Source organism: Bicyclus anynana, chromosome 23, assembly GCF_947172395.1.
Source record: "Bicyclus anynana chromosome 23, ilBicAnyn1.1, whole genome shotgun sequence".
Taxonomy (NCBI): Eukaryota; Metazoa; Arthropoda; class Insecta; order Lepidoptera; family Nymphalidae; genus Bicyclus; species Bicyclus anynana.
This window is the reverse complement of record NC_069105.1, coordinates 12381785-12408305: the sequence shown is the minus strand read 5'-3', so window position 1 is coordinate 12408305 and position 26521 is coordinate 12381785. Positions and strand designations below refer to the sequence as shown.

The following is a 26521-nucleotide window of genomic DNA, read 5'->3' as shown; positions in this document are numbered from 1 at the left end:
TCTAGAAGCTAAAGTAATTTTGTTTTTTTTTTTTTAATTTTTGTCTGTTACGAGTAGGTACTAGCCTACTATAAAACGAAAAAGGTTTAATTCTTAAATAGTTCGAGATTGTAGTCAAGGGGTAACTTGTAAAGAAAAAAAATAATTTTTATTTTTTTTTATGGAAAATTCAATACGATAAAAGTGGCATGCGAAAAATCTCAACTTTTTTTAAACGGGTTAAACTTTCTTTTTGTTGTCGTTCAGAAATTGTGCTTACGTGGCCCATACTTAAACGTTTCCGACGCCCCGAAAGAGTGGCGGGAAATTAGGTCAATGTGTATCGAGAGGCTGTTTGGAGTTTGTGTTACGGAGAGGCTCGTAGATGGGTAAGTGGGCGCTGGGAAAAGACTTCAGCGCCGACGTTATTGGGGGTACTGGGTGAATACCCGAAAGGGACCGGTAATGGGTCAATGATTGCTTGCTGTTTTTGGCGCTGTAAAGTGCACTCGATGGTTAACTTGGTACAAATGCTTTGAGCGAATCTTTAATCTTTCTTAAGTGGTAACAATATTTTCGGCCACAAGTTGTGTTTTTTTTTTAATAAAATAAAAATTTACTTATTTTATTAGTTAAAATTTGCAACTTGGTTTTACTTTTTGGACATGATACTTACCTATAACTAGCTGACGCCGCGCGGTTTCTCCCTCGTGGTTCCCGTTCCCGTAGGAATACGGGGATAAAATATAGCTTATAGCCTTCCCCGATAAATGGGCTATCTAACACTGAAAGAATTTTTCAAATCGGACCAGTACTTCCTGAGATTAGCGCGTTCAATCAATCAAACAAACTCTTCAGGTTTGTAATATTAGTATAGATATAAAAAAATAGTGTATGAAATGTATTGCTGTAAATAAGGAGTAGGTAGGTTAGAAGTAGGGTAGATGTAGGGTGGGAATAGGGTGGGAATAGGGTAGGTAGAGATAGAGAAGAACTGCACAAGAGTCAAAGCGAAGCTTTATAATATTAGTATAGATATAAAAAGTGAATGTATGAAATGTGTTGCTAAGCTCAAATAAGGAGTAGGTAGGGTAGAGGTAGGGTAGGAATAGGGTGGGAGTAGGGTAGGTAGGGGTAGTGAAGTAGTGCACAAGAGTCAAAGCGAAGCTTGACCGGGTCCGCTAGTCATTATTAAGTATATTCTGATATCATAAAAGCAGAAAAATAGAACGTAAAATAATTTTCGGCTTTTGCTCAATTACATTTTTTCGTTCCTAAAATGAGTTAATTCATGAATACATATAATTATGTACATTTCAACAATATTTATCAAGAGGTTAAGTTCAAGTGAAAATGTAGCAAACAGACAGAATTACTTGTTCAATTGGTATACCTACTCATAGTCATACCTATTAGTATGAAAACGGCAAGCCATATTTGAGAAGCCCACAAGATCATAAATCCTCACATATGTTACGGTTATGATTAAATATAAGGGTAATAATAATACTAATTAAGCCATATCTCCTACATGTTATTTATCACTTTTGATCCGGCCCCTCGACCGGCCCTTCAGAGTCCGTACGAATCACTGAAACATCGGCCCTCAAAGGGAACCCTGAACCTGGGTACTTGAACCAGTAGGCACACACTATACAGCGGTATTTTTTTTTTTATTAAGTTAGGCTCATTCGCTATCCGCCACTTGACTTTTTAAGGGTCTACTTAACGCTTTTTTTGTGAAAAATCCGGCCGTATCAGGTTTAATATGAATGTTTGCCCTATACTGTACGTGTACGAGTATATATTTGTACCATATACGTACATGGATTTTGATGTCAATCATCATCATCATCATCATCATATCAGCCGATGGAAGTCCACTGCAGGACATGGGCCTTTTGTAGCGACTTCCAAACATCACGATACTAAGCCGCCTGCATCCAGCGAATCTCTGCGACTCGCTTGATGTCGTCAGTCCACCTGGTGGGGGGTCGACCAACACTGCACTTTGTAGTACGGGGTCGCCATTCCAGCATCTTGGAACCCCAACGTCTATCGGCTCTTCGAACTATGTGCTCCACCCATTGCCACTTCAGCTTCGCGACTCATTGAGCTATGTCGGTGACTTTGGTTCTTTAGCGGATCTCCTCATTTCTGATTCGATCACGCATAGATACTCCTAGCATAGCTCGTTCCAACACCCGCTGTGTGACTCTAAGCCTTCTTATGAGGCTCATAGTTAGCGATATTGATGTCAATAAAAGGGCAAAGGTTGTTTGTATTTGAAAAATCGCCTCATTGGTCTATTGGTTAACGGCCTGGTAGATATAAACTTATTTCTATTTCTGTACATCCTGCGACCGATACATCACTCTTAGCGTCAATTGTACCGTAACTCCATAGAATCAGCCCATAGACTTAGTATCATGTTGCCAACAGTTTAACTAAATTATACCCGGTGACAATTATTGTAACTGTTAGCAACATCGCACCACAATGTACACGATTAACAATCATACCGTTTGTATGATGAATTTATTTGTATAAAGTTAGAGCAATTATTTGTATGATTGGGTCTTTATGACTTATGGCACTTATTTGTGAGTTGTATATCTATCAATTAAGCCACAGTAAAAAAAATCTGGTTAGTAATAATTTTTGGTTAACTTCCCTCCTCCCAGCTTGCGTCAATAATGAAGTAATTAAAAGTTGTTACTAACCAGCTGTTTTTTGTACTATTCCTTAATTAATAGTTATACAATTTAACAGCGACAATGTCCTTGAAATTGCGTGGTACATTATATTGCTCCGAAGCTCAGAAATTTTCATTACCTGGTAACCCAGTTAGCTACCAGAATCAAGAATTTTCGTAAATAAAAAAGTTGAGCGTCTCATGAAGATGAAGCTACTCACGGAAAATTAACTTGATAATAATCAATTGTAAAAATGTTCCACGAATCCTGGACCATCAGCTTTTTGTCCTGGAAAACTGGTGTAACCAACTGAAAATTTGCTAAACTGTGACATCGATGGCCAGTTAGTCACCGTTAATCTAAGAGTTTCTTGCGGTTTTCTAATGGATCTATATTGGTCACGAGGTAGGGGCCGATCGGAGATTACACGTCTCGGCTTCGTTTAGCGTCAATTAACCTAATACTGCTATTTCCTACCATCATGAGAATATTACAAAGATATTATGTCAATAATAGTTATTTGCCTTGTAAATTTACATTATAGTTTTATAAAATAAACAATTCCTTTGTATTACAATTTACGGCTAAACTATAACGTGTTATTACTATATATGCTTGTACATACATAGGTGTGATAGATATTTTAAATCTATTCTTAAAAGTATTTTTTCATTAATACTGGATTACTGGAATACTCTGGAAAAATTTTGTGGTGGGAAATGAGTGGTTTTGGAAATGAAGGAAAACGGCCACGAGGTAGATCTCCAACCAGTGGCGAACACTTCATAGATACAAAAATGCACTGCCTACCCTAAGGAGGTCGGATCTACTCAAAGAAACAGGTGCCCGCACCTCTTACGGTGCCGTCCAAATGGTTAGCGACTGTACTCGATGGAGGAGCATTGTATATCAAAAGATGACTCGCTAAGGTGGTCACGATCCTCAGTCATGAGGGACCGACTGTCGAGAGAGAGAGACTGGATTACTGGTAGCGACATTTGTACCTTTGGTAGAAAATTCAATTATCAGCAACTCTAGCCAGCCATTATTAAAAGTGTTTTTGAAATATAGTTAACAAACCCAAAAACAAAGGTATGCTCAATTCGTCGAGTTCTTTTAAATTCTTGAATTTATTAGGGAGTTACCATATCGATGACATAATTATGTCAATGCATTGTTGTTTTTTTTTCTGATTGTTTAAGTGCCGTAGGCTCCTTATGGGACCTCAGCGGCGTCACCGGGGGGCCGGATTGACTGATGGGGCCCGGAGGCAAAATCAGAGTAGATGGGCGGAACGAATCTCTAAGGGCGTCTCCTCTGAGACTCGGACCTCGGCTTAGAGGGCCGTTCGGGAAGGGTGTTTTGGCCTGAGTGTATCAGTCCGGGCGCCCCCGAGATCGTGAGTTAAAAAGCCCACGTGTGGGTGACGTCAGATATCGGGGACCTCGTCTTCGCCGGCGAAGACGCTGTGAATTGTTATGGTATGAGTAGTTACTATTGGCTAATATTTTTTTTTAAGGAAAAAGATGCATTTCCATGAAGTGTACGCTGCTGCTCATAAGTAGTTGCTATTATCAAACAATATACTTACAAGTACATAGATTGAAGCACGTCCCAGACGAAACAAACGATAAAACGTATATCAAGCTACGAAAACAGAGCCAAATGCATATATTACAACATGCAAATGTCAAACTTATTACACGTGTAATAAAGCACAGTTTGTATTACACAGCATCGAGACTGATTTGTATGCAAGGCGATTGCATGCGCTGTGTTGTGTGCAAACATTGCTATTTGCATTGTTAAAAATGTCTGTGTTATGTGATCAGTTTTGCATCTGGTCATTGATACGAAATGCTTGCATTTCAATATAAACTTGCAATGTTTAAGAGTGTTATCTTTGAAATTGGCTGTTTTTATCAAGAAAATAGGCCCAGGAACAAAATATTTATTCATGACATACTGCTCAAACTTTGTGTATGTATTTTTCTATCTACTTCATTGAAAAAAATCATCATATTTTTTGAGATTTTATTTTCTGAAATATTGATATTGATGATGATGATGATGATTTTGGCCTTGATGGTCTATATTGAAACTGTTTCATACGTCACGTTAACACTAAATCTTAACCAATGGGAGTGTTTGACAAGATTATTAAACAATAATAATAATTAGATTGACGTTTATTCATTTAGTGACACCAAGAAATGGCGGGACGTCACAAAATGGACGACAGCGTTTTTTATGTTTGGAAAACTTAATAAATACTTAATTTTTAAATTAAGTTTTCTATGAAATCCTCAACTTCTATTAATTGATACCGATATATATCGGAATCATATACTCCATACGAAATTAATATTGTTTAATGTTTATATTAAATTTGATATGAGTCTGTTACAGATGATATCAAAAATATTAATTCTAAAAAAAATTAAAATACTAATTTAAAATTAATTAATATCAAAAATATTAATTAATTTTAAATTAGTTTCTGGACTGTTGTGTCATTGTCAAAGTGTAATTGTTAATTGTCAAACTGTCAATGTCAAAATATATAGTACGATCTGAACCGCCAATGTGCTTTTATTATAGATTCAACTACCCTATTGGACAAAACTATGAACATAAATAATAAGTCGTACCTATAAAAGTTTGTCGTTTGTCAAGCTTACAACTTTGAAATAAGTAACATTTTAACTGTACAATAATTTCTCTAGTACGATACGATAGCTACGTACTCGAGTTGAAGTATTTCACAATTTTCTGATAGAAATAACACCGCAGCCACTCGCGGGAATAAATTGTGAAACTATCTTTGCCAACTTATCAGAAAACTTCGTAGATTTCTTTCTATAGCTTGTTGAAACTTATAGAAATATAGTAAAAGCTTGAGAGCTTATGGTTAATCTTTGAGTGTCGGCGCTTGCAATATTTTCTCGAATCGCTCCGTATTTTCAATTTAATAGAAAAGCAGACGTTACACTAATACCTTTCACGTTTGGGGCTTTGATATGTTCTTAAGTTTTACACTATGTTACGGAGTAAATTGATATGGCAAGCTTGTAAAATAAACGTATTTTCTTTACTGATTTAATACTTACCAACGAAATGTAGACTCTCGTCTTTGTTGATTGCCTTGTCTAACTGAATGTGAAGGGTTTATAGCAAAATTAAACAGGATTCTAATTTACTTTCAGATTTTAAAATAATGTACAATTTATTATTATTTACGTTAACATTCGGAGTCATAGATCAGCTTTCGCCTCGTCAAAAAATTCTAATTATACATTAAGATTTAATTTCACTTGTTACTTGATTATGATTACAGAACATGTTAACGCTAAGACGGCTGGACACAGAATAGACAGGTTATTTAGAGGTGCAACATCGTGAGGAAACCTTCATACCAGAGAATTTTTTTAAGTATTAAGTTACTCGGAGGATATTTTTGGTTTATTTGTAAATAACTTTTACAACAGAAAGATCATCATCATCATTTCTTTCGGAACGGGAACCACGCAGGTGAAACCGAGCGGCGTCTGCCGTCTGCTATTTCATTCATAACTGAGTTATAGATAAAATCTTTACAGTGGCATTGCTACTTATTTTCGTTGATTTTTCTGAGAACTGCAGATTATTCACTGTTCATTTTGAATTTTCATAAAATAACGCATTATAGTAATAACGAAATAATAATTTAATTAAAAATAAATTGAAAACAAGCTTAATCATAGTTTAAAATTCAAGAATACGGTAGTATTCACTAATTTAAAATTGATCAATATTCGCTAAAGGTAAACGAGCCTTTGAACTTCATGGCTTTATTAATTATTCATCAGATCAATATCCGAACAATTTGAGTAATATTCCCCAGACATTTACACCTTACTTAAGGTTTCATCAAAAGTCATTTAATATGAACATAAATTAATTATATGTACATTGTACCAACATACATATTTTATAAGTTTTCTAAATAGATGTTGGCTCTCAAAGCAACGCGTATTTTGTACAAATAGCTGAATTTTTATGACCGATGTCAGATATAAATAGCCATGCCAATTCCGATATATGTCAAGAGTAAATTGTTGACCCATTCAGTCTATATTTATGATATTTACCGGGAATGTTCCATCTCTGGATTTGCGACTACTTATTAGCCCTCATTCGCACGAGAGCTTTTTTAACGGACGTTCGTTCATATACAACAAATGCATTCCCAAGTAGGAGTACATGTTCATACGACAGCGTTTTTAAAACACAACGCTTCTTTTCGAGCAGTGTTGTATTTTCAATTTTGGGCGTTGGAAATTTACCTTCAATTAGCTTTTTTAACGTCCATTAAAAAACGCTCTCCCGCTGACCCCTCATTTTTTTCGCGCTTTTTTTGCTCGAAAAAAAGCGTCGTATTTACTAAAACGCTGTCGAGTGAACATGTACTTGGGAATGCATTTGTTGTATTTGAGCATATTTTAACGTCCGTTAAAAAAACTCTTGTGCGAATGAGGGTTAAGGGTTTAGACTATCGTTGCGTGTATCAGACAAGTAAACATTTGCCTTCAATCACTTTTGTATCGAGACATATATCACAAAGGATTCACCGAAGTTTCTTTTGGTGGAGCGCCGAGGTTTACCAATTTTCTAGATATTTACATTCAATCCAATACTTGGATTTCCACACACTTCAAGCGCGATTTCGTTTACACCTTGAATTCTATTGGAGACACGTAATCTAAACATGGCTTCTATGGTTCACTGTCTGATTTATTTTGCGCCAAAGATCTGAAATATGTAAACTAAAATAAATTATTATTAGACATGTCTTTTAATGTCCTCTGTTCCCTCCAACTAAACACAAAGTTTCTATACTACAGCCTTTCTTGATGAATACTGTTTACCAACAAAGAAATTAGAAAGGAAGGTGGAAAATGCATGTCATTTCATAACTTATTTATTTTAAACTAGCGGACGCCCGCGACTTCGTCCGCGTGAAACTCGATGTAAACTTTCAACTACCCCTACCCTACCACTACCCCAACCTACCCCTAATCTACCCTACCCTACCCCTACCCTATCCCCACCCTACCCCTACCCTGCTCCTACCCTAGGAGATATAATAAAATCAAATAGGCATGAAGACAGTTTTTTAAATTGTATATAAATTAAGAGTATACTAATAGTAAAGCAATTTTGTAAAAGGAACAGGGTATCTGCGATCATTACTTTCGGAGCTACAGGAATTTAAAGAGTCAGATTTGCGGCGCTGCCGCGGATCCCTGAAAAACGCCCCATACAAAATGGCTCGAAAAAATGACGTCATAGGCAATGTAATGATCGTTAGATTTGTATGCGCGTTCAAACAAAATTACTAATATCTTCGTTATTTGTGCGTTTATGTTTATAGTTCATTTATTAAAAAATGTCACATTTAATGTAAGGAAGCTAAAACTGTATGAATTTACATCTAATTACGATAAAAAAATTTAATAGATTGGGAAATTTTATAATCTCATCTATTTTGAAAATATCCAGAAAATCTTTGCTTTTTGTGTATAAATTAGTTAACAATGACCCTATTTACCCGAATTTATCATAAAAATTAATATATTCAAACCTAGTCATCATCCCCATTAAGCCTGATGGAAAGCATTTAAGTCTAAGTTGGAGCGTGCTTACCTAAAAGATACTTATTCACTTTTGCTTTGAAGGTGTTTAAATTATAAGTGTCATGAATACAAGGTAGATATACATTCCTGTTGTTATAGATTACAATTGAGAAAAACAAAAAGTAAGACAAAAATGCTTTTTCTAATGTTAGCCGGGATCGAACTCAGGATAATTTTTTCGTACCTTTGATATACACCACTAGTCCAAATGACTACGTAGAGATAAGTTGAAATTAATATACGCCTACTGTCTGTATCTACTAATTTATTTCCCCATCTATATTAATATTATAAAGCTGAAGAGTTTGTTTGTTTGATTGAACGCGCTAATCTCAGGAAATACAGGTCCGATTGGAAAAAATCTTTCAGTGTTAGATAGCCCATTTATCGAGAAAGGCTATAGGCTATATATTATCCCCGTATTCCTACGGGAACGGCAACCACGCGGGTAAAACCGCGCGGCGTCAGCTAGTAATCTCATATGTTCAAAAGTCTTTGTACTGAAGTTTCGGCTTCTTGGTCTTGTTTATTACTTATTGTAGTATGTTTTGAAGTAATAGTGGGTAACTTCGTAAAGTTGAAGGTAGTGTGGTATTTACGTTCCGTCCGTGCCATCGTCGTCCGTCCGTGAAGTATTTCGTCCGCGTCTCCGTCTCATATCTCCTGCTATCGGCGAGCGCTTTCGACGACATCGCAAATATTGGAATCGGAAATTGGATTCTCAAGTAAACTACAGTTCTTGTTACATTTATTTGTTATACGTACACCTATTCTGCTGGGATTTTTATTTCCTCTGTAAGTAAACGATCGGCAGCCATTTTGTCCCTTTTTTTTATTTTTTACAAGTTATCCCTTGACTACAATCTCACATGTTGGTAAGTAAGTAGTATCAAGATGGAAGCGGACTAACTTGTTAGGAGGAGGATGAAAATCCACACTCCTTTCGGTATCTACACGACATCGTACCGGCGGTATGTTTTTGCTTGTAGGGTGGTAACTAGCCACGGCCGAAGCCTCCCACCAGCCAGGCCTGGACTAATTAAGAAAATCTCAATCTGCCCAACCGGGGATCGAACCCATGACCTCCGTTTTGTAAATCCCGTCAAAATTAAATCGTACCTACCTATATTATTAACGACATCTTAATACTCGTGTAAAATTCAATCAATTTTTGTTTTATTTGTTTGATTGTTTATTTGTTTATCATATGTACTTGCACAACTTTATTGGTATTCAATACGCAGCGTTATTTAACAAGTATTTTTTCTTTTTTTACAGGTAATGGATTCAAAGCTATTTGTGGAATTCATGCATTCTCAGGCTACTTAAGTTACTAAGGTATAGTGAGACTCGAGTGATATTTTAGTGACACAATATATTGTTTTATGTATAAGTACGTAATCTTAATTAATCGTCATAAGATAAGTTTTATATAATTGTAAAAATGGACTGATTGTATTGAACTTAATCTATAGGTATTAGTGAATAATTTAAATGTAGCAAATGACCTAAGGATAACCGCAAGGCAATGTACAAAAAAATTACTGTAAATTTTATATATATCCATTTTATATTTGTAAATCCGTTTGTTTCCTGACACTCATAATTAAACACCTTCAAAGCAAGAGTGAATTGGCATCTTCTAGGTAAGCGCGCTCCAACTTAGACCGCATTAATGCTAGCCATCAGGCTTAATTGTAGTCAAGCACTAGCCTATATTGCATGAAAAAAAATGCAACAAATTGACAGAATTACCAAAAGAGGCAACGGTATTAAGTTACCCTCAAGAAAAATCATAAAGTTACCACGTTTAAAGTCGCGGGCAGCTTAGTTATATTACACACTAGCTGACGCCGCGCGGTTTTACCCGCGTGGTTCCCGTTCCCGTAGGAATACGAGGATAATATATTCTATAGCCTTCGTCTATAAATGGGCTATCTAACACTGAAAGAATTTTTCATATCGGACCAGTAGTTCCTTAGATTCGCGCGTTTAATCAAACAAGCAAACTCTTCAGCTTTATATATTAGTATAGATAATATAGCCAAGTTCAACCATTACATAACTGAAATATTGATATTCTACTATCGTCAATGTATAAATTGAAGTTATTCTAATTGAATAAAGCTCGATTGTTCATCGGGTTCCCTTATCTCGGGTCTATTAGACCCCTCCGTTGTCTTGTGAAGCAATTACGAGCTTTGGCCCTTCGGTTACTATCAGCGAGACGAACTAATTGACGACTTTGTGTTACAATGTATCTTTTTAAACAATACGTGAGTGTTATACGTTCTCAGAATTTATTATGAATAATAATTTTATTGTCTCTATATTAGGTAGGTATAGACTAGCGGACGGTCGCGACTTCGTCCGCGTGGAAATCAATATAAACTTACAACCCCCATTTCACCACTTGAATTTAAAAAAAATCTTGAATCACATTTATATTTCGTATTTTTTTATGATTTATGAACAAATTTTATAAAATGTATCTTTAAAAATGAAGGACTTTCTATACAAACTTTCAACCCCTGTTTCACCCCCTTCTATTTTATTTTAGGGCCAAAAAGTACCCTATGTTTTGCTCCAAGGTTCCATTTACAATTATACCAAAATTCATCTAGATCAGTTTAGCCGTGAAAAGGTAACAGACAGACAGACTTACTTTTGCATTTATAATATTAGAATAGAATAAATAAACATATTAATTTTCATAATATGCTTTGGTAAATAGATAACATTTAAACTTAAAAGTAGACTTAAAACTCCGAGTGTATCAGTCTTTACCAAAGACCAATGTCCAGCAGTGGTCTTCCATCGGCGGACATTGACGATGATGATGATGATGATGATGATGATGATGATGATCATGATATATTACATAAAGAATGGATTAACGCAGGAATCTAGACAACACATGACGACAAGTACAGCAGACTCCAGCAAGATCTCATTTTGCATCATGCTGCGAGCGACCTGCCAGTTGCCACCAAACCGTCGAATAGTTTAACCCTAGTCAGCGTTTCTATTATATATTTCCCAGAATGGTTTTAGCTGGATGTGAATTCCAATATATTAGTCCAATGGGCGTTTAGCGAACCCAAAGCCTTCCGGCCGTGCAGCCAATTGAAAAACTCGATGGATCGATGCTGAATATACTGCCCTTGTAGCCAAGTGGCACGTCGATTCTCTTTCTACGATCGCAAACGCTACGAAAACTAGAAAAATGTATAGGAATGACAGAACTTGATCACGTGACCTGTCTATAGCAAATGTCATTCCTATACATTTTTCTAGTTTTCGAAGCGTTTGCGATCGTAGAAAGAGAATCGAAGTGCCACTTGGTTACGGGGCCTGGCTACTTGAACAACAAGAGCTCAAGTATACAGTTCTAATTACAGAGCCATAGTTGTTAGTTATGGTGGTACGCAGTGTAATGGTATCTCTAATGACGTCATCAGTGCCATCAAAGGGACATTTTCCCATAGGAATGTCCGCCGCTCCCGTTATCGGACGAGCGAAGTAATTTACAACGAATCGTCTATGACTGATGGGGTTCCATCGATGTCTTTGTTATTACGCGTTGACCGTTTTGATGTTTGTAAGGGCGCTTACAGACTAAAGTTCTTTCTTTACAAAGAGATATAGGAATGCTTTTACCTGCGTCTGTGGCAACCTTTAGACTTTAGGCACACCTAGAGAATTAAGAAAATTCCCAGGTATGCAGGTTTCCTCACGATGATTTCCTTCGCCGTTTGAGACACGTGCTATTTAATTTCTGAAATGTTGAAGGTGCATGCCCCGGATCGGATTCGAAACCTACGCCCTCTGAATCGAAGGCAGAGGTCATATCCACATAAAATTCTAAACTGACCCGTGTTGTGAATCGAACCCAAGACATCTGTGTTGAGAACCACAGCACTTCCAACTGTGCTAGAGAGGTCGTCAGAAAAAATGGACAACATAGAGTTAGAGGTAGAGTAGGGTAGGGGTATGGTAGGGTAGTAGGGTAGGGCAGGAGTATGGTTTTACGCGGACGAAGTCGTGGGCGTCCGCTACTATTGTATAGATTTCACATGCTCTTCTTGGTCGCATTCTTCATTGCTGAAGGTCGTGTCCGCACTGCAGTCCCTTCGATGCGTTGTTAACGATTCCCCTCCACACAGTCCGGTCCATTTTTTCCGGTCAATTTCACATGCATTGCATTACTATATGGTTTGTTCAATGAAAATTGAACATGGAACTTTTTAATATAACTAGTTATTGAATAATACAAGCGAACAAAGTCGCGGGCAACCGCTATTTATTTCCACCAATACATCAAAACCAATTATAATATAATTCCTGGTAATAACTACACAAACCGCAACAGTACGTATTGACCTATTTGCACTTGAATTAATATAGCTGTTCACTATACCACAGATAATTGGTGAATTATTAATAATGCAACACGAACAATTTATTAATTATTATTATGGTGGTATACAAGTAGATGCGGTTTGTGGGGGTGGTGGAAATTTGACTATTATAAAGTAAAGTATATTTATTGGAGACCTATACTACAGCCTTTTTTGATGAGTACTGTTTACCAACAAAGAAATTAGAAATGAAGGTAGAAAACGCATGCCATTTCATAAATTATTTATTTTAAATTATGTATGGTTTGTTTATTAAACGTTATATAAAATATATTACCCATATTTAATTGTTCTAAGCTTATTAATCAAATTTATTTTCATTAATTTAAGAACAAGTTAATTATAATTTATTGAAATGACTAGTGATTTATACCCTCATTTTTAATTTGTTTGTTGGTAAACAGTATTGATCAAGAAAGGCTGTAGTATAGAGTGTAGGCTAACATAATGCCTCATTCGCACGAGAGTTAAAAAAGCGATGCGTTAAAACCCAGCGTTGGCGGGCGTAGCGTATAGTATGAAGTTGAATAAAGTTCCATTTCCAACGCCCAAAATTATAAATGCAACACTGCTCGATATAAAAATCGTCATGTTTTAAAAACGCTGTGCTGTAATTTAAAAACATGTACTTGGGATGGTGTATTTGTTGTATTTTAAATGTTTTTTACCGTCTTTTAAAAAAACGCCATTGTCCATATTGTGACGTTTAGTACATAAAGTAACATGGTGAGTTACTTGATGTACTAAACGTTCTTTTCAAACGCTCCGTTTTTAAAGAATTTGCTAGCTTGACGTCTAGAAACGATTGAAATATAGACCATCATGGCCGACAGGCGTTTAGGCTCGTATTGTCAAAAAATTTAAAAATTTTAATTTTCATGTAACCACGTCTTAAAAAAATAATATTTTTTTTCAATCTAGTAGAATGTTAATGAACAATTTGAAACCATTTAAAAAAAGGTCAACTAGCCTATTCGCAACCTTGTTCGCATGTAATTAAGTTTTGCTCAATAAAATAAAGATAAGTCCTCAAAAGTTTAAGGGATATCGTTTTAGACTTTCTTTCGCAAAATTACATATAACTGATTGCCTATAGGTATGGTTCTTGCCTTGGTGATGAAGTCTGTCGTTCCCGATTATGATCGTTGATCTAAGAAAACTCCAACCCTCGAGAAGCTTATACAATACTGCAACACTAAAAAAAACATGTGACAAAAGACCCGGATGGAACGAAGTTCGCTATCGCTATCGCCACCCTGGAACTCACGGCTTACAACTATAGCAAAAACATTACCCTCCTTCTTACGCAGTTGGGTAAAAATTGTTCAACTATTGGTCTTAATTTTCTCCGTCTAAAAACCCCCAAACGCGCGATAAGAAATTTCGTTCCAAAATGTGTGCAGAATTCCATAAAAATGCCATGTAATTTCCTTCTAATAATGATGATGATTTGATAACCCTCATTAAACTTACTTTTGTTGTCATATCACCGGTTTTCTTAACGCACTTTCCCATAACAGCTTTCCATATTTTCCATTGTCGATGTAATTGCTTCGATGTTTTCGAGTGCCCCCATTTTACACCTGACCTCAGCGCCAAATTCAGCAAAACGCAATTTGCGCGGTCGACGACATACCCTTTGTGATCTGGAGGAGCGGGTGACGGGTGCATGGTATTTTCAATCCTATAACCATATTGTTATGGCTCATAATGGTGTAAGGATGTGTTGATTGATGCGCGACCTTGCGCATTGTTACACAGAGATTGACTATCTTGGGGTACTCATCTCGTAACTACCTTGTAGGAGATTGCTGAAAAAAATGGCCTTGTAATCTCAAAGCGAATACCTGAGCCGTGATAGCCCAGTGGATATGACATCTGCCTCCGATTCCGGAGGGTGTGGGTTCGAATCCAGTCTGGGGCATGCACCTCCAACTTTTCAGTTGTGTGCATTTTAAGAAATTAAATATCACGTGTCTCAAATGGTGAAAGAAAACATCGTGAGGAAACCTGCATGCCAGAAAATTTTCTTAATTCTCTGAGTGTGTGAAGTCTGCCAATCCGCATTGGGCCAGCGTGGTGGACTATTGGCCTAATCCCTCTCATTCAGAGAGGAGACTCGAGCTCAGCAGTGAGCCGAATATGGGTTGATAATGATGAATCTCAAAGCATTTCGTATACGTTATCATGATAATTTGACTCGTTTACGTTTTCGTGCACACCATAAATGCAAAAATGCACTGCCTACCTTGAGGAGTCATTACGAATCTGCATTGGAGAGGGAATTTTTCATTTTGTAACCAAGTTGTACAATACAGTGCATACCCTAGTTGCTCACGCTGTGAACGCCACTGCGTAAACCGTAGAGAGGATTAGTGAATGGAACTTAACAAAAGGGATTTATATGGTAGCGAACATTCCTGGACCAAAATCAGAACTTCTATACTCTATACTAATATACATATAAAGCTGAAGAGTTTGTTTGTTTGGTTGAACGCACTAATCTCAGGAACTACTGGTCTTATTTGAAAAATTGTTTCAGTTTTAGATAGCCCATTTATCGAAGAAGGCTATAGGCTATGTATTATCCCCGTATTCCTACGGGAACGAGAACCACGCGGGTGAAACCGCGCGGCGTCAGCTAGTACTAAATAAAGGTTCTCGAGATTGTGTAACAATAGTTTATGCTTTAAGTATTTTGATACATTTTTCTCCTTTTTAACCGACTTCAAAAAGGAGTAGGCTAAGTTGCTCTCTCAACTTAACTGGTATTTTTATGTAGCGTTTTCAGTTAAAACAATGAACTATACTCGGACTAAATTATCTGAAACAACAGTATGCCTAGTGGGAGTTTTCAATAATTTCATACTGTTACTATCGCGTTGACGTAAACGCGAATTTATATGGAATTGAAACAGTTGTTCAGTAGTGCCACGAGATGGCGCTGTTTCAATTCCTTCAAATTCGCGTTTACGGTAACGCGATAGTAACAGTATTAAACTGCCACTAGGCCCTCTGAATTCAAAACAGGCGACGTCAAAGCCAGTATCTCGTGTTCTAATCAAATCGTATAGATCATGCACCTCGCGTTTAACCTACTTTCGAACTAAACTTCTATAAATGGAACTAATCCATTTGATCCGTCGATTTCGCATGCACGGCAAAGTCCTGTTTATGCTGATACTTAATAACTGCATGACCAATTTTAATAAAAAATCAGTAATTATTAACGTCACCAGCTGGCCTATTCACTAATTTGGTCTTTGTTATCAACCTATTAAAATAAACATCAAATCAACTGACAAATGTCATCTACCTACTGTATGATATCCACCAGTAGGCACCGGAAGACATTCAAACATAGTGAATTTGGCCTGCTGGTCAATGTATCACGTATTTGATGTTAACGGTTCCATGTATCATAGTTGTCGACGTCTCTGGCGTAGTTGGTAGTGCTGTGGATCTCAACAGTAAGGTCCTGGGTTCGATTCCCTAGCACATGCCAGTTTAAGATTTAATATTGTCTAAATTGGCTTACTTTTGGTCTAGTGGTAGGCTTCGGAAATGGTTAGTAACTAGCCACTTCCGAAGCCTACGGCTAAACGATTTAGCGTTCATTTATTTAAATATCGCGGCAAGATAACATGAATAACATAAAACATGGGTTATATAAATTACCGATGCCAAAATTATAGGGGTATTTTAAAATTTATTATCTACATTTAATTGAATTATAAGGACAAACTTATTTAAAAATCAAAACCATCAATCATCTACGACTCAAACAATGTGTTACCATGTAAACCTAATTAAGTTAAATTTTCCTCAAGGAAGAATTTATACTTGTGAGCAAAAACTGTGCAGCTAAAATTCATAGAACAAAAAATGTAATCCAAACTACGTAGAACGAGCATCTATCAAAATGATATAAATTCCAACATCTTGTTTGCCGTAACTACAAAGTTAAGTAACTATTTTTATATTGTTTACTTCTGTTGTTGTTTCCATTGTGGACTAAGAGCCAGCGATAGCCAGACTTACCTCATTTTATGAAGGCTGACAGTTTGGTAGTATGTTTTCCTACCCACATAATATAGACAACGCTAAAGCTGACACTTTATTCCCATCATTTATATGCGTATTAGCAAGTACAGTATTAATATACAGGGTATCCCGTAATCAATGGATAAAACGCAAATGGCAGATACAACACTATAGTATACTACTAATTATCTAAAACTAATTTGAAGTGACCAAGTAAATTTTTTTTTTTCGGATTTTTATAATTTTTCCATCTTGAATTAGTGTTTTCAATGCTGTTGCTGTATAATTATGATTTTAAAGATCTGATTTTTGTTAAACGTTACAGATTAAATTATCAATTGCTATAGTACTATTTATATTATAAATAACGTTTTATTTGTTATGTAGAAGAAGCTTTGAGTGCAATAATTATTTTTCTTTTATCAGGTGACCTGATTTCAAAAAATAGTCCTGTAAAAAATGAATGTAAGTGTAAAAAGTAAAATTAACTTCAAATAAAGTACGGTACAGACGGTAGACAATCACGGTTACGGTAATTACGGTTTGGTTTTGAATACTTGAACGATCATTTGTTAAAGTATACCTACTGTAGATTCTTTATTTCAAGTTAATTTGACTTCTTATACTTCAGTCCCATACTGGACAATTTTTTGAAATCTGGTCATCTTAATGAATGAAAAATAACTATAGCACTGGAAACTTCTACTACATAACAAATAAAACGTTGTTTATATGAAAATACCTTGAAACCTTTCAAAGCTACCAAACTCCATAATTGGCTTACCGATGGTAGGAGGAAAAACCTGACAAACTTTCAGACTTTATAAAATGAGGTAAGTCTGGCTATAGCAGGCTCTCGTTTTATTGTGTTCTGTTGAAATAAAGATATTCTGTGTTTCTTGCCTTGCTATTGTTTCATTTACTTAAGAAGTGCTACGTTTTTATAGACTGACCTTATTCGAAATTTGTTACTGAAGTCAGACAAACATCGTCGTCAAATTTTCATTGTTATTCAAGGTGCCCTTGTGAACTGGACGCAGACAGAAGATGTACCTACCTTCTGAATCTATCATAGATACGACCTAGGCCATGAGCCGATGTGTATGTTTTGATAAAATACATAACTGTATTTTGCTTTAAAAATTTATTTAATTATGATAATGAATAATGATATTACAAGCGGAATTTGGCGTTTATTCATATCAAGACATGACTGTCACCTGAATTCGCAACAAGAAGGCTTAATTTACAAGGCCTTGGTTGGCCTATATAGGCCTATTCTATGATAGATTCAGAAGATACTGTCTTCATAAGTAGATTCGAAGGTTTTAATGTTAGCTTTTGGTAACAAATAATAATAAATAATGATAATTATTATTGTCAGCCAGCGAGCGTCATGATCAAGTGTGGGAAATATACAGGAATCTTTCTCTTTTGAAGAAAAAAAATATCTTGAAAAAAGGCGAAAAAAAAGAATTTTGGAAATTAGTTGTAGGTATTCGTAAAGAAATAAAGAAGAGCCGTGATAGTCTAGTGGATATGACCTCTTCTTTCGATTCCAGAGAGTGTGTGGGTTCGAATCTAGTCCGGCGCATGCACCACTAACTTTTCAGATATGTGCATTTTAAGAAATTAATTATCACGTGTCTCAAACGGTGAAGGAAAAACATTGTGAGGAAATCTGTATACCAGAGATTTTTCTTAATTCTCTGCGTGCCAGCGTGGATTCTCGAACGGGCCAGCGTGGTGGACTATTGGCCTAATCCCTCTCATTCTGAGAGGAGACCCGAGCTCAGCAGTGAGCCGAATATGGGTTGATAACGCTGATGATGATTCATAAAAACTTCATACCTATATAGTAATGCTATTTAGAATTTATTAAAAGAAAAAAACTAATATTTCACCCAGGAACCGGACACGTTAAAATTTTGACTAATGAGGCATTTGTAGAGAACTTTATAAGGTACAAACGAAATGCAGTAGCATCTATATTACGTGCAATTATAAAACAGCACAGGCGAAATTCCTTTACAACAAAGCCATTTAACCTACTTTTTGACAAAAATTCATTTGGGACCATGTGTATAATATTTTTTTTAAAACAACAGGGAGACGTGTAAAAAGTTGTTACATATTTTGGCACAGACGCAACAAAGGCTGTGTTGTTGCAACGAACAAGTAACGTAACCCATTACATGACGTCGTGTCGCCCGCTGCCAACTAGGCCAGCGGGGTCTGAGCGACCCTCCGTTGCGAGCAGATGTTACGCGCTCGCGACCCTGCAACTGTCTGCACTATCCTTCGCTAGCAAAAAAAGCGTTAGCCACTTTTATCAATACATATAAATAAAGCTGAAGTATCTGTAGTCTGTAATTTAGAAACAACTGTGTTTTCGCAAGTGCTTATAGTTGACGGCCGCGTGGCGCAGTAGGTAGTGACCCTGCTTTCTGCATCCACGGTCGTGGGTTCGATTCCCACAACTGGAAAATATTTGTGTGATGAGCATGGGTGTTTTCCAGTGTCTGTGTGTATTTATATATTATATAAGTATTTATATGTAGTATATAAATATATATGAATATTATAATATCAACTATCTTAGTACCCATAACACAAGCTACTCTGTATGCTTACTTTGGGGCTAGATAGTGATGTGTATTGTTTAAGTATATTTATTTATTTATGTTATTTATTTATTTATTTACGCAATAATAAAACATACAAACTTTTAAAAAAAATTTGTCTATCTGTTTGTCTGGACTTTTACTGGGAGGTAGAGGAGGTTGTTGAGCAACAAATAGAATACTTTTTATCCCAGAAAAAAACATAGTACTTACCCTCGGGATTTGTGAAAAACATTGAGCATCATTAAGGGATTCATGTTAAGACTAGCAGACATACCATATCTGTGACGTGAATTTAAATCTTTACTCAAAAGAGAAATAAGTAATCTATAAGTATTGATTACACATACCAACAGCCGCGGAAAGAAACTTTAAGTAATACATTTAAATATATCTGAAAGAGGTAGAGGTTATTGTTTAAATTCCTATTCTAGTAAGAGTGAATACAACTGATGCAAAGTTCATAATAACTGAAATAAGATTAGCATTTTTGGCAGAGCCTCTTGTAGAATGAGAGCGGTACTCACAACGATGTCATTCAATTCGTGACGTCACACGTAGCGTCGCGCCAACTGGATATGGGCTTGATCAAGCCACTTTCATCTATACCTACAGACAAAATCAAAGTTTACAAGCAATTATGAAATGTTACTTTTGACTGATAGTAAAGATTCTACCACCTACCTACGGAAGGCAGGTAGACCGATATATTTGTGCGAACGTCATGCTCGTACCTACACCATGGCTCGGTAAATCATTGCCATTTTAAAAATAAAAGTGTTATGTTTTAATCCTTGTTATGAAAACTGATAACACTATCTACGTACCTAATAAGTTTTGAATGTTAAAATAATATCATTTTTTTTTTATTTCTCCAATCGGCATCTTGTGTACCAGCGAGTATTGAAGGGTTGAGGCGTTAAGCGTTTTATGCGTGTCGGAAACAAATGTACAAAAAATATTTGAAGTTCTTGGAATGAAAAAAATGTTTAGATCGCTTGGTTTGAAGTCCATGAAAAATAAGTTTTAAGCACTTTTTTTGGCCAAGGTATAATATAGTCTTGATGGCGGGAGAAAAGCAAAAGGCGATAGAAGCAAGCGGCCCCGGGTTAAAAGCATAGTATCAAAAGCCGCTTTAATTAGACGTAGTACAAAGAAGAGAGTTTTGCCCCAGTTAGCGTTGAGCACTATTATTCGGTGCGGCTACGACTAAAGCATAATCTGCATTTTTATTACTTTGTAGCTTGAAGTTGAGATCTAGCAGATTTTCTATAAGCTCGCCGCATAACGAGACGGACATGGTTACGTAATCTTTAAAGTTTTTTTTTTCATAGTTGATGGAACATTGGTCAGCCTATTTTAATGCCTCAATATAGGGCCGTGGAATGACAGGGGATGTGGGGCTTAGACCTACTCCTCCAATTCGTAACTTTAATTTTAAGTTTTCGACTAGTTATTATTACTATTATTTCAATCAATATTAGTATAGAATAATATTATAAAGCTGAAGAGTTTGTTTGTTTGTTTGGTTGAACGCGATAATCTCAGGAACTACTGGTCCGATTTGAAAAATTCATTTAGTGTTGGATAGCCCATTTATTGAGGAAGGCTATATTATTCCTATGGGAACAGGAATTATTGAGCGTCAGCTAGTAATATTATAACCTGAGGTTTCGAAAGTGTTTGTAAAAATAAATGAATGTTGATGGAATTATGTAGGGATGGAAGCATGCTAACGGAGTAGGATGAAAATCCACACCCCTTTCGGTTTCTACGCGACGTCGTACCGGAACGCTAAATCTTTCGACGGTTCGGAAAGAAAAGACCTGTACACAGCCCGATTCGGGACTCGAACCCTGGCTCTCGCGATCTGAACTATAACGTATCCGAAGCAGTGATGCTAACCACTGGCCTAAAGAGGCACTTACTTACGCCAAGAACATAATTGAAGTACTTTAACGTACATGACTTGTAGTCAAGTGGTGGGAGACTTCGGCCGTTAGTTACCACCCTACCGACAAAGACGTACCGCCAAGCGATTTAGCGTTCCAATACGATGTCGTATAGAAACCGAAAGGAGTGTGGATTTCATCCTACTCCTAACAAATTAGCCCGCTTCCATCTTAGATTGCATCATCACTTACTTACTTAATATTCAGGTGAGAATGTAGGTAGTCAAGGGCTAGGCAAGTGGTAATTAAAAAAAAATACCTCATCATAATTATGTCTTTCGGCATGGTTATTTTGGCATTTAATATAGGCTGATAAAGATGACTGATAAAGTCACTAACTTGACATTAAACTAGCGGATATCATAGCCAAGATATAGGCACAAACCTAACGGGAATAAAATAACCGGTCGCAAATGAAGTCACAGACAACCGCTAGTATTCTAATACACTACAAAACACAAGATAAGGTAGGTACTAGTTTATCTATCGCGAATGTAGATTATAGCTCCCTCGTTACTGTGCCACACTACAATGATGGCACTCGAGAACTGGGGCAAAACACTCCTCTGTTTTGTAATACCTCTAATTAACTTTCAATACTTCGGTTTACGTAATACTTGTGCCTATTAAAATGTATTGTATTGCGAAACATCAGCTGACTATTGTACATTTCGGATTTATATGCGCAGCGCATTTAAAAAGGGTATTATAACTTGTCGCATTGTGACACTAGACCTTTTGGCTCACTTGACGTTATGCTACACTGGACATTTTGGGATTCTAGTAATTAAGAGACACTGGACATTATGTGACTAGACGCAATGGCTCACTAGACACATTAGCACACTCGACATTTTAGGACACTGGACGTAGTCAGCCTGAACGTTTTATACTATGTGAAATCTGGAAATTGTAAAACGCTAGGGCACAGTAGATATAATTAGGGCCTGTCTGCAGTAGCTGTATAAGTTAATGTAAGCTCTTCACATTATCCAGGGTCCGACAAAAATACATCCGGAACCCGGCATTTTTGCTAGAACTGCACAGGTCAAAATTCAACTGAGGTGAACACTTGACAATCCCATTTTCTTGTAAGGTCCGTTGTAGTGTAAACACCTGATGACCGGTTTTCGGCAAATTCACCGGCGTAATGTGACCCCGACCTAAACCCCCATTCGCATGAGACCACCTGTATATATATCATGCATGTATCTGCAAATAAATAAATTGATTGATTGATTGATTGATTTTTTTAACGGACGTTAAAAAAGCGTTCAAATATAAGACGGCGACACGCCTCTTAGAGTATATAGAATATTAGTGGCTGATCGAACCTGTAAAAAAAATTTTCCTTATAATAAAAATATAATGCTTACTCAAATTAAAAGCCTTTTAAACGCTGCACTAAAAACAACAAAATTAAGTATAAGTATTATAAAGGAAAGGGTATTTAGCAGAGAATGTATATTGTACGAACTAAAACAATCCCCATGCAATATGTATACAGATTCTCATTACGCTCCCCTCTAGGCTGATGAGCCAACACAACTATATCGGGTAGGCATTAGGCATACAGAACTGTTCGAGGCTCGTGCGTTACAATAACCCCTGCACACGTGATTTCATGCACTGATTGCAGTATCTGCTGCAGAATGCATGCTTGTTTGATATATAAATACTGATATTAATTTGGTGCACATAATACTCGACTTCGTCCAATAAACAGTTGAGATAGTAAATGGAAATGTTCTGAATAGGAGAATTGCATACGTTTTGCTCTGTAGATTTAGCCCTCATTCGCACGAGAGTTTTTTAAAAAAACTCCGCGCAAATTGGCGCTAAGTAGGTACGAGAATATCGTTATAAGTTCAGTATAAAAATATTTATATCGTATATTTTTTGTTCTGATTTTATAAATTCTATTATGAAAAAGTTACAATTGGATTTATACTATAAGAAAAACATAACTTACTTACTTACTTTACAAAATTAAATATCCGTAACTCCGTAGTACTCAGTGGCTTGTAGTAATTTTGGCTTATCACATTGTTTTAGTTTATGTCCTATACTGAAACCAAAGTCCACTAACAAACACATTAAATTTTTGCCCAATGTCTTTGCTGATGAAGAAAGAATGACATTGAAAAAACAGTGTCTTTGCCGGTAAATGAGCTCCCCAATTTATTCACGTCAAAAAGGCGTTGATTTCAGCCAAGAGTAGAGATCAGTCCTGACTGACGATCTCACTCAACCCATATTTATCTCCATTCGGATATGACGTTCCTCAAACAGTGGTCTTTGAGTTTTACAGGAGTCGTTCCTACAGAGAAGTTATGTCTTTGTACCTTCTACATAAAAAGCCGTGATAGCCCAGTGGATATGACCTCTGCCTCCGATTCCGGAGGGTGTGGGTTCGAATCCGGTCCGGGGCATGCACCTCCAACTTTTCAGTTGTGTGCATTTTAAGAAATTAAATATCACGTGTCTCAATCGGTGAAGGAAAACATCGTGAGGAAACCTGCATACCAGAGAATTATCTTAATTCTCTGCGTGTGTGAAGTCTGCCAATCCGCATTGGGCCAGCGTGGTGGACTATTGGCCTAACCCCTCTCATTCTGAGAGGAGACTCGAGCTCAGCAGTGAGCCAAATATGGGTTGATGACGACCTTCTACATTTAGAGCTTGACTCTGACAAGGCCTCTTTCCTCGCACAAACTTGCTACAATGGGTGTGTGTATAAACAGAAAGAGCGTTATTTATCACAAACACACACTCAGTCGGTTTTACACACCAACGAGCTCGTCAAACGCTTACCCATAGACGTTACTACATCCAAAGGCAAAGGGACGTCCGTATTAGATTGACTATACCAATATGGAGTCTACAGCAATCACTTAAATAAAACAATTCGCTCTGCTCTACAATCGTAAACATCGAACATTAAAGATAATGTAATCAAGTAGGAAGGCACGAGTAAGGGGTGTGTGGCTGGCATAGATAGGAATCAAAAAGCCAATAATAGAGAAGGCTGGCGCTGCTTATAAGAGGAAACTGTCCAGCAGTGGATGCATAATGGCTGATGATGGTAAATGAACCAGGAAGTAACTCGTCTTGTAGTTCGATGTGAATTTTTATGAGAATCTAATTTATTTGAACATGAGTCTATAGCGCTTAGTACACGCCAAACGTCGCGACAGAATAACTTAAATTCGTGACCTTGATTTTGACGCTCAGTATCGTCTGGCTAATTTGAAATTCAAGCGAGGCTGCAAGTTTTTATGTTCATTGGATTGATCAATAAATATTTTTGAAACATTTTTCCTTCAATAAAATTCCATAAGTTACTTTAAATTCAACACAGAGGACTTGCGAAGCTAAATAGCTACTTGCATAAGTTATTTTAAAATACCTACTTCAATTTTATTTATTATTTTACATTGATGATAGATATTTTTTTTTTTGAGATATTTTTCCTCTAATAAAATTCCCCAATTTTTAGAGGAAAAATATATCGACATTTGACTGAATCATCTTTTCTTTTATTCGTCTACTAATGCGTTGTTTTGCGTGAATCGTTGACTAAAGACGTAAATCAGAACTCCTCGGATATTAATAGTCATTAGTTCTCCGTGGATGATTGATTTCCCTTGGGCGTAATGTATTGAACGCTGCGCATTCTGCAGTAGGTAATACTTGGAGAAGCCGTGTATTGTGAGGGGCTTACGTCTATAGATTTATTTCTTGCTTTTTTTAATTTATTTACTGTTTGTATAGAAGCCGTATACAAGGTGTCTTCGTACCTTCTACATACTAATAGTACGACAAGGTGATAGCTGACATCAAGGCCTACTAAAATAACGCAATATATGTTAGCCGAAATTTTACGGTTTTCAAGTTATATCGATTTTTGTACAAAATTCAAAAATCCCTACCTTCAGTTTAGTCATACCATGTGCTGAAAAAATACTTAAGCGTTGATTTTATATGATACAAATATATGCGCCAACGTCCGATAGACCGATGCGTGTAACAGAAAATTTCTATGAAGACATGAACAAACTATCAAGAATTTCAAAAAGTGAGGACATCAATATAATTTTGGGAGATTTTAATGCCAGAATTGGAAAAGGAAGTACTTGGAGTCGTGGGGAAATTTGACCTAGAGTTGACTGGGGTGACTTACTGGTGCAATTCTGTCAAGAAAAGAACTAGTATTAGTTGCGACACGATAGATACCGTTTGCTTCAAACCATTATGATGGTCAAGTTTACAGGCAAAAGAGGAGTAGGAAGAAGGAAGAAATCCTGGCTACGAAACATAAGACTGGCATAAAGATAGTCGGAGAACTTTCCCGCCTAGCCATGGACAAGGAAAAGTTTAGAAAGCTGACCGCCAACCTTCAGTAATGGAGAGGCATTTTAAGAAAAAGATTTTTATAAAGGAATAGGAAGAAGGAAGAAATCCTGGCTACGAAACATAAGACTGGCATAAAGACAGTCGGAGAAATTCTCCGCCTAGCCATGGACAAGGAGAAGTTTTGAAAGCCGACCTTCAGTAATGGAGAGGCATTTTAAGAAAAAGATTTTTATAATGCCCGTGACAGTTTAAAACTGCTCAATTCATTACTTGTTCCATTACATAGTCACCATTATAAAAACACAGTAGGCAGCGAGTACCAGGAAGGTACATTCAACAATGGAAAACATACGTTACGTAGCAGAAATTCTCTCTTGCGTTGTGACTTTGAGCAATATCCACGTAGAGATTCTCATTAGGCTCCGGCGCGCATAATGAATTTCCATACGCGATGTATTGAGCGGCGGGAAACAGGGGCTGAGATGATTAAAGGGTAGCTGACATGTAATTACTCAAACGTGTCTTAATATTATCTCGATGTCTATATGGGTAACGACTAGCAAGCTTTACTCGAATGTCCATTGTTATTAATCCTTCAATGGAGAAGTTCAGCTTCTTAGCGTTCAAAACGTTAAGGGTTTCTTGGAGTGACAAGGTATTGTAATGCATTGGAAAAAACGGAGATTCTGAATTATGGGAAAGGAAATTTGAGTAGGTATTTTCAAGGGTCAAAATATGATCAACCAAATTGTTTTTGAATAAATTTTGTAAGGT

The 26521-nt window shown here is 36.6% G+C and overlaps 1 protein-coding gene and 1 long non-coding RNA gene across 2 annotated transcripts in view; both read left to right on the top strand.

Moving 5' to 3' along the window:
* LOC128199371 (uncharacterized) overlaps positions 1 to 17718 on the top strand; it is an 89649-nt gene extending 71931 nt beyond the window's left edge. Inside the window, exon 3 of the long non-coding RNA XR_008252012.1 lies at positions 9629 to 17718. This is a non-coding gene — a long non-coding RNA (uncharacterized LOC128199371). The remainder of the gene's footprint in view (positions 1 to 9628) is intronic.
* The window catches only part of LOC112049154 (ubiquitin-like protein 3), a 236975-nt gene that overhangs the window by 156597 nt on the left and 53857 nt on the right, over positions 1 to 26521 (top strand). The gene's annotated exons all lie outside the window — the stretch shown is intronic.